We start from the raw sequence: 9,052 nt of genomic DNA, 5'->3' as shown, positions 1-9,052 counted from the left end.
AATTGGGCAATCGATTCAGGGGATTTACAAAGAGCACAGAGGCGCTCGATCCAAAGCCTCCCCAATCGATTGGGAGCAATCCAATCGATTGAGATTTGACCATTGGCTCAGATAAAGGCATTGGCGTGTGATTTCTTCGGTAGAACTGCATTCCTTTCTACACGAGCTTGCAAGGGCGATTTCCACAGCTCTCCCCGCCAGTCTTGAAGATTCTTGGAGGCACGCTCAAGTCAAGAGGCGAGTTACGAACAAGAAGAAGATGAAGCTAGGGTTTCATTGTATAAAATCTTGTAAAAGTTATTTGTATTTGGCTTCCTTCTTGCTTATTGTTGTATTGTGAGTTTGTAAGGCTTCTCCGCCTTCGGTAGTTACCGTAAAGGAGGGTTTTCATAGTGGAGGGTGTGTGAGTGTGTGGATCCTTGGACTAGTTATCTCTTCTTGAGGTGGATACCAAGTAAATCTACGTGTTAGCATTGTAGTTTGTTGTTTCTTGTATTTTCCGCTGCACATCATCACAAGAAGCAAGCAACGACAAGCACTAGATCGCGACGAGCTATTCACCCCCCTTCTAGCGGGCGCATCGGTTCCAACAAATGGTATCAAAGCGAGGTCGTTCTTCTACGGACTAACCGCCAAGAGAGCAAGAAGCTAGAGGAAGAAGAAGATGGAGAGTGAAGGACCTCTCGGATGGGACATCTGGATTCCACCTCCATACGACAAAGAGGACTTCAATTTTTGGAGGAACCGATTGGAGACTTGGTTCCAAAGGGATTGGAATTAATGGATGGTCTTGAAGGACCCATTTGAAGCTCCAACGGACAAGAAGGGGAAGCGCCTCTGACCTCGACATTAGACCGAGGAACAACGGGAACAAGCGAAGGCCGATAAGGAGGTAACTAAAATTTTGCTAAATTTATTACCTTCTAATATCATTATGAGTGTAGGTGAATATACAAGTGCAAGTGATCTTTGGAAAAAGATCATTGCTTATCATGAGACCCCTACACAACTCAAAGGAGTGGAGGAGCCCAAGGAGAAGGGCGCATTGGTCCAAGAAAAGAAGGACCAATCGGATGTTGACACGAGTGCAACATTCGAGGAAGAAATAGAAGAGAAGGAGAAGGAAGATGAGGAGAGATCATCCACATCTTCAAGAGAGGAAGAGGTGGAAGTATCCACATCCTCACGAATTGAAGAGGTGGAAGCACTCACACCCTCAAGAGGAGAAGAAGAAGATGATGCTACCTCCACAATTCAAGCTACATCAAATGGAGAATCAAGCATCATCTCTACAAGCAAAGATATAGAAACTTCAATTGTAAATAACAAAAATCATATCATTTGCTTTGAGTGTAGGGAGCATGAGCACTGCAAGAGCAAGTGCCCCAAGTTGGCCAAGAAGAAGAGCCAAGTAGTACCCAAGGGCAAGGAGAAGCCCAAGAAGACATTCCCCACAATAAAGAAGAGCAAGGAACACATTGTGTGTTTCTTGTGTAATCAAAATGGACATTATCGAAGTCAAGGTCAAAGGAGGAAACACAAGTCTAGGGGGAGCTTCCAAGGTAAAAACCAAGGTATCATTTAATGAACTTATTCCTTTGACACATGATAAAAAGCATGCTAGAAATAACTTTTATCATTTTTATGCTAATTATCATGAGAATAGGAGGCATGATGGCTTTAAGGATAAATATATTTCTCCTCATGCTAGAACTACCATACCTAAGGTTAGGAAGGTAGATAACAATTTAAGCAATAACTCTAAGGATTTTAGATACATGCCTAAATATAGAAATGCTCATAGGGGTCAAGAAAAATCCAAACCTATGGATTTAATGATGGAAAACCAAGTCTTGAGGTCAAGACTTGATAACTTAGAGAGAACTCTAGCAAGAATATAAAATATACTTAAGGGTCAAAATGAGCAAACTCTAGGGAGAGTTAAACAAGAGTCATCCAATGGCTATAGAGGTTTGGGATACAAACCTAAAGCCAAGAAGGATGTGACTTCCTTTCATAGAGTTCCATATAGCTATGGGACCAACCCTAGGTTTAGAGGTCAAGTCAAAGATACTAGGGAAGGAATCCCTAAAAGTACTTTTGGCTAGACCAATGTGACTAAGACTTCCAAGAAGTCTAACAAAGTCACAAAAAGGTCACAAGGGAGGCCATTCCTGGAGTTGACCTAGTAAAGGTGACTAAGGCTCCAAAAAGGCCAAATAAAGTCAAAGAAGGTTACAAGGGAAGTTAGCCTTAGAAGTGACATAGTGGAAGTGACCAAGGCTTCTAAGAAGCCAAGAAAGACCCTTAGGAAGGTATCTAGGGAAGTTATCCCTAGTGAGTACCTAGAGAATCCAAGGAGCACCAATAGATATTGGGTTCCTAGGAGCATATTCTCTACACCCTAGATGGGTTTAGAGAGTGTCAACTCTAATCGGAAGGGTAGTCAACCCAACCTTGATGAAGTTGGCACTTGGAGAGCATTTTCAAGGTTTTACTAACCTTTTAAAATGAGAAGAATTAAGTGTTACTCTTTGAGAAAAGCAAAACGTGCCAAAATTTGAGGAATTGAAATTAATCTAAAATTGGTACACCTAAGGAAACTATAAGAAATACCAAGTTGGGATTTTGGTATCTTCTTAGTGATTTAAGGAAAATCTAAGTGTTAATCTAAAGTGTTAGGAGGAGTAAAATGTGCCAAGTCTTTGTGGATTTGAACTTAGTTTAAATTGCCACATTTAGAAAAGGATAAGAAATGTCAAGTTGGGGTTTTGACATTTTCTTAGAAGGTTAAAGGCGAATCTAAGCCTTAATCTGATTTCATTTACTCTTTGAAAGAATAAAATGTGTCATACTTTGAGGAATTTGTTTAATTTAAAATGACACAAATTTAGAAAGGGAAAAGAAATGTCAAAATTTGGTTTTGGCATTTTCGTGGGAAATCATGGGCAATCTAGGGTTAAATTTTGAGTTAGCTAGGGTTAAGAATACTTAGATAAGTAATCTAGGTAAATTTTATTTATGCTAACCTGCCATGATATTTGCCCATCATATGCCATGACATTATATTTAGCATTCATATTTTATTATGAAAAATACAAAAATACCATGTCATGTCATACATACATCATGTAGCTATAGCATGTTTTTATTTTGAAAATTGCTTATTTTGATGTATGTCATTAATCATCATGCATTATGTCAATTTCCTTGTAATTAAGGACAAAAGGCATTTATTATGTATGGAAGTGTCCCAACAAGAGGGATCAAATCAAGTGACATCCTAGATGGATGATCATGATTTTTACAATGCCTAGATAGAGATGCATAATCCCTTAGTTTAGGGTAAGACCAAATATACATCTCACAAAGAACTATAAGGTGACTTGTATGTGTTTTAATACACGTTAGATACGAGTGAGATGTTAGGATGGTGAACAAAACTCAAGATGTTGATTTAGTGCATCTTGTTAAGTTTTAAGTTCATCAAAACACATAGTTATATATTTCCAATCATTGGGAAAGCTAATGTACAAGTCATGTGCATTGAACCTAAAGAATATGGTTGGATATTGGTTTTGAAAATAATTTTAAAATGCTTTTGGAAAATCTTGGTGAAGACTATCTTTTGATAGTGATCATCATTGAATAGTTAGACACAAACTTGAAGAAAACACTAAAGATTTTACAAGTTTTCAAATTTGTGTCAATCTTTGAAAATAATAAGTATTTTCGTAGAAAACTATTTTTCCTTGATAATATATACCCTAAGTAATATCTATATGAAATTTCACGATTTTTGGAATTTTGTAGAATTTTTGAGGAATTTTTGAAGTTGGCTGAAGTCAACTTTCAGACATATCAGGCATTCAATCGATCACCCGATCGATTGAGCTGCCTCAATCGATCGGACGATCGATTGAGAAGGCATTTTACGCGAACAGAAATGCAGTGGATCGATCCACCGATCGATCCACACTGCTTCAATCGATCCATTGATCGATTGAAGTGCAGGTTTTGGCTGAAAAGGTTGCTTTCAGCATTTCAAACCAACTTTGGTCTATAAAACCTTTCCTAACCCCTTGACACACCTTTATATACATTTAAGGGGAGTTTTCATGATGAAAACAAGGATGGATTGGTTAAGGAAGACTAAGTAGAGGTTTAGGTTGAGGTTTAGTTTCAATTTTGAATCTTTGAACCTCCAAACTTCTCAATTTGGGGTTCCTATATGTTTAGGGTTTCCAAATCATTGTTGGTGCAATGATAGAAGTTTGACCATGTTTTTAGGGGGAACTACTAGTTGAATGCATGAAAATTTAATTTCAAGGACCTTGGAAGGGGGTTAAACTTTCATAATGGATAATGCTCAGGGTCGAGTATTGGGGAGTAATGGAAGATTGATTATCTTCGTTGTTAGGATAATAAATGCTCTCGGATGAGCATTGTGGAGTAGATTACTGCTAAGGGGGAGCATTGGGTTAATGAAGGGGATCGGACCTTCATTGGTAAAGTGAAAAATGCTCTTGGATGAGCATTGAAAAGAAGATTACTGCTTAAGAGGGGAGCATTAGGTTAATGAGAGGGATCAGACCTTCATTGGTAAAGTTAAAAATGCTCTCGGATGTGCATTGAAAAGAAGATTACTGCTCAAAAGAGAGCATTGGGTTAATGAAGGGGATCGGACCTTCATTGGTAAAGTGAAAAATGCTCTTGGATGAGCATTGAGAAAACGATTACTGCTCAAGGGGGAGCATCGAATACAATGAATGGGAGTTTCATTGAGAAGTTGATGCATGCTCTAGGATGAGCAGTGTGAAGTGAAATAGAGCTCAAGGGGGGGCTTTGGCGGCAATGAGGAATATGAGATCTTCATTGTGGGGTTGTTAACATCATATGAGGTTGTAAACAACGTAGAGTTAACTCTTCTGGAGAAGAGCTTGTTTTCAGTTTTTGATGTGTGACAAAAGGGGAGAATAGAAGGTTAAGTTAGGCCTTCATCCCAAGCAGGGGGAGTTTGCCTTCTAGGAAAGGGAGAGAATGAAGGAAACCTTCATTCATGCCTTGTCATGAAGAGGTTAAGGCTATGGGATTTAGCCTTGGTATAAAGAAAAAGTTAAGGCTATGGGATTTAGCCTTGGTATAAAGAAGAGGTTAAGGCTATGGGATTTAGCCTTAGTATAAAGAAGAGATTAAGGCTATAGGATTTAGCCTAACTTAGAGGTATTGTCAAACATCAAAAAGGGGGAGATTGTTGGGGCAATTTCCCTAGGTCAAGTTTGACCAGTTTGACTAAGCTTGAGTTGAGTCAAGCTTGAGTCGGGATTTGAGTCTTGATGTTTGACAATATAAGGAGACTGCTGGAGCAATTGTCCAGTTATGGAGATGGTCAAAGGGTTGACCAAGTTGATGAGAATACAAGTCAAGTAGGTCAAGGTTGACAAGAGACTTGACTGGGAAAGTCCTAACTGGATGTTAGGCATTAAGAAAGTCCTAGTGAGGAGCTAGGAAGCAGAAAGTCCTGGTGAGGAACCAGGCAAGTGGAAAGTCCTGGTGAGGAGCCAGGCAATTGGGAAGTCATGATAAGGAGCCAGGCAACGGAAAGTCCAAGTGTGATCTTGGCAAAGGTTGTAAGTCCGAGCATGTGGTCTTGGCAAAGTAAGTCCTAGTGTGACTTGGCAAGGAGAACTCGATAACTAGGATGAGGCCGAAGGAAGCTCTTGAAGGCAAGGCGTGAAAGATGGGGAGATATTCGAGGGGCGCAAGGCTGATGGAGGAGGCTAGAAGGTTAGTTCGAGGTTGGTCGAGTGTGGTGGTATAATCCGACAACTAGGATGAGGCCGAAGGAAGCTCCTGAAGACAAAGCGTGAAGGATGGGAGATATATGAGGGACGCAAGGCTGATGGAGGAGGCTAGAAGGCTAGTTCGAGGTTGGTCGGGTATGGCCGGATGCTAGGCATGACGTACCAACAGGTCATGGATTGACCGGATGTTGGTTTTACGGGGCTTTGGACTTGATTGGGCAAGTCCACAGGAGCTGGATCGATCAACCGATCGATTGGCTCATGCCCAATCGATCGGTTGATCGATTGGGAGAGCACCCGCGACAAAGGGTTCTCCCAATCGATCTATGGATCGATTGGGAGCCTTTGCCGATCGCACAGAAAGCCTCCCAATCGATCTGTCGATCGATTGGGAGCCTCCAATCGATCGGTTGATCGATTGGGAGGTTGGATTTTTGTGCGATTTCTCTGGAAATCGCACGAAACATAATGAATCAATTGGGCAACCGATTCAGGGGATTTACAGAGACCGCAGAGGCGCTCTGGATCGATCGGCCGATCGATCCAAAGCCTCCCCAATAGATTGGGAGCAATTCAATCGATTGGGATTCGACCGTTGGCGCAAGTAAAGGCATTGGCGTGTGATTTCTTCGGTAGAACAGCATTCCTTTCTACACGAGCTCGCAAGGGCGATTTCCACAGCTTCTCCACAGCTCTCCCCACCAGTCTTGAAGATTCTTGGAGGCACGCCCAAGTCAAGAGGCGAGTTACGAACAAGAAGAAGAAGAAGCTAGGGTTTCATTGTATAAAATCTTGTAAGAGTTATTTGTATTTGGCTTCCTTCTTGCTTATTGTTGTATTGTGAGTTTGTAAGGCTTCTCCGCCTTCGGTAGTTACCGTAAAGGAGGGTTTTCATAGTGGAGGGTGTGTGAGTGTGTGGATCCTTGGACTAGTTACCTCTTCTTGAGGTGGATACCAAGTAATCTACGTGTTAGCATTGTAGTTTGTTGTTTCTTGTATTTTCCGCTGCACATCATCACAAGAAGCAAGCAACGACAAGTACGAGATCGCGATGAGCTATTCACCCCCTCCCCCTCTAGCGGGACATCAGTCCCAACAATCATGACCAACGCTCACAAAGGTAAATCTGTTACCTTATCGATCCTCCTAGAACCAGCCCCACGGATATGGAGGGAGATAAATGTAAGTATACAAGCGTTAGGCGTATGATGGGGTAAATCCAAGATTGTCAGTTCCTGAGACAGGTTATCATGACCAACACGCACAAGCTCATACATGGCAGCACCTCGCTCCCGGGGCAGAGTTAAGTTGGATAGTGCGGGGCAGAATTGCTACCATAGGGTAAGAGTTCGAATCTCGGCAAAGCCGAGGGCAAAAGCCCTCCCCGCATTGGCTAACTACAGCTTCCCGATTTACCTCCCTAAGATGGTCATAGGGCTGACCGTATGGGGCCGCTAGGATGATGGATTCCACCTTTTGCTATCATATCATACATGGCAGCACCTCCCATCCCATCAGCCACAACGACTGGCCGAGAAACCTGAATACCATACATGAACAATTGAGGAGACAAAATAATCTCACTAGTCATAATGTCACTCGTTTCAGAAGAAAACCAAACAATCTGTATCTATGTAATAATATAGATCATACATCCAAAAAGTGATGGTAAACAAAGATTCGACATCCTGGTAAATAAAATCAATTTTCAGCTGAGTTTTCCAAATGGGTAGGGTTAGTAGGGAAATTGATCAGTCTGGTATACGAGTAAATAAGTGATTAAAATACTAACGATACTGTCTTGAAGATTATGCTACGAAGTAATTATCATACCAGCACCCTTCACTCAGCAGAAGACAAGTATAGATTTGAGGTATGCAATCATCACACTCGAATTAGCACCACTGCCTATTCGATCCAAATCACATCCCAAGTTCTACGTCTACAACAATCGGCTCAGCAATCCTTAAATAGACAATAACTCAATTCCCATCCAATAAAACCTGCTCAGAAAAAAAAATTTAAAAAAAAAAGGAAGGAGAAACCCCAATCGTCGCGCAATCTGAGATCGAAAGAGCGAACATATGAATCAAAAACTCATTTCGAAACAATAACACAACATAAGGAGTGAGAGAAACAGGTTACCTTCCGGACGTATCCATACTCGCTCTCCTTCTCGGAGTCCTCGAACGTGGTCAGGCGATCGACGTAGGCCATCTCGGCGGATCGAGGTCGCGAATCCGAGGAGGAGGAGGAGACCAGCAGCTAGCCAGCTACGATCTAGAGACCAACCCAGTAAAGAGGGAGAACGAGGAAGTGATGCGACGAGACCTGGTGGCGATGCGAGTGAGACAGGTCGAACGAGAGAGAGTACGACGCGCTATTTTTATCGCGGCGTATTTTAGTGAATGAGAGGGAGAGAGTGCGCAGTGAAACGGGCCGGCCCAAAGTCATTGTTGGGGCCTAGCGGATCGACTATCCGGCCCACTTATCTTTCAGTACCATTTGGTGCCTTGGATTATTTGTTTTAATAAAAATTTGGTTCAAAATTAATTAAGAATCAGATTTCTACTAAATTTTAATAGGCCCCATTAAGATTTATAATTTTTAATTCGGTAAGTAGTGTGGTAAAAATAAATAGAGTGTGGTAAAAATAAAACTATTTGTTAATTTAATATAGGAGCAGTTATTCTACCTAAACATTTTATTTTAAATTTTATATAAGATAATTACAAAATCTTTACAACTGATACAGTGACAAAAGAAGAAAATAACCGCCGACGTAAAGGTAAAAGTCAAGGAGTCAACGTCAGAGGACCAACGGGCTCACTAAATGGTAGCCGAGCGGAGCTCTACATCAAGGGTCGACCAGGCATGAATCTCCCGACCGGCAATGGGATGAGCCAAGCGAAGGTGTGTGTAGATGACCGGATCGCTATTTCGATCGGGCGAGAACATTCTATCTAGACTCGTCATCACAGGGAAGAGCAGCCGAACAGAGGAATCGGTTGAGCGTGAACATTCTATCTAGACTAGTCGTCGCAGGGAAGAGCAGCTGAATAGAGGAATACTCGGCCGAGCAGCTATCCCGCTCGGTCGATCGACGAGAACATTGACGTGTATTTGGGAGCAGAGGCGTACTTGGTCAAGCGGCTATCCTGCTCGGCCGATCGACGGGACCGCTGACGTGTATTTGGATATACTTTTGGGAGATAGCGTCGTCGACACGTGGCCTGGTCTATAGGCAG

The 9,052-nt window shown here is 41.9% G+C and overlaps 1 long non-coding RNA gene across 1 annotated transcript; it reads right to left on the bottom strand.

The window, feature by feature from the left end:
- Nucleotides 1-6,759: 6,759 nt before the first annotated feature.
- LOC122021869 lies at nucleotides 6,760-8,163 on the bottom strand. The gene is made up of 3 exons (XR_006122673.1): nucleotides 7,950-8,163; nucleotides 7,638-7,866; nucleotides 6,760-7,344 (listed from the first exon to the last, which is right to left on the bottom strand). It is a non-coding gene; the product is annotated as an uncharacterized LOC122021869 (long non-coding RNA).
- Nucleotides 8,164-9,052: the final 889 nt, after the last annotated feature.

This window comes from Zingiber officinale, chromosome 9A (genome assembly GCF_018446385.1).
Source record: "Zingiber officinale cultivar Zhangliang chromosome 9A, Zo_v1.1, whole genome shotgun sequence".
Taxonomy (NCBI): Eukaryota; Viridiplantae; Streptophyta; class Magnoliopsida; order Zingiberales; family Zingiberaceae; genus Zingiber; species Zingiber officinale.
The sequence above is the reverse complement of the archived record's forward strand: the minus strand, read 5'-3'. Positions and strand labels throughout refer to the sequence as shown.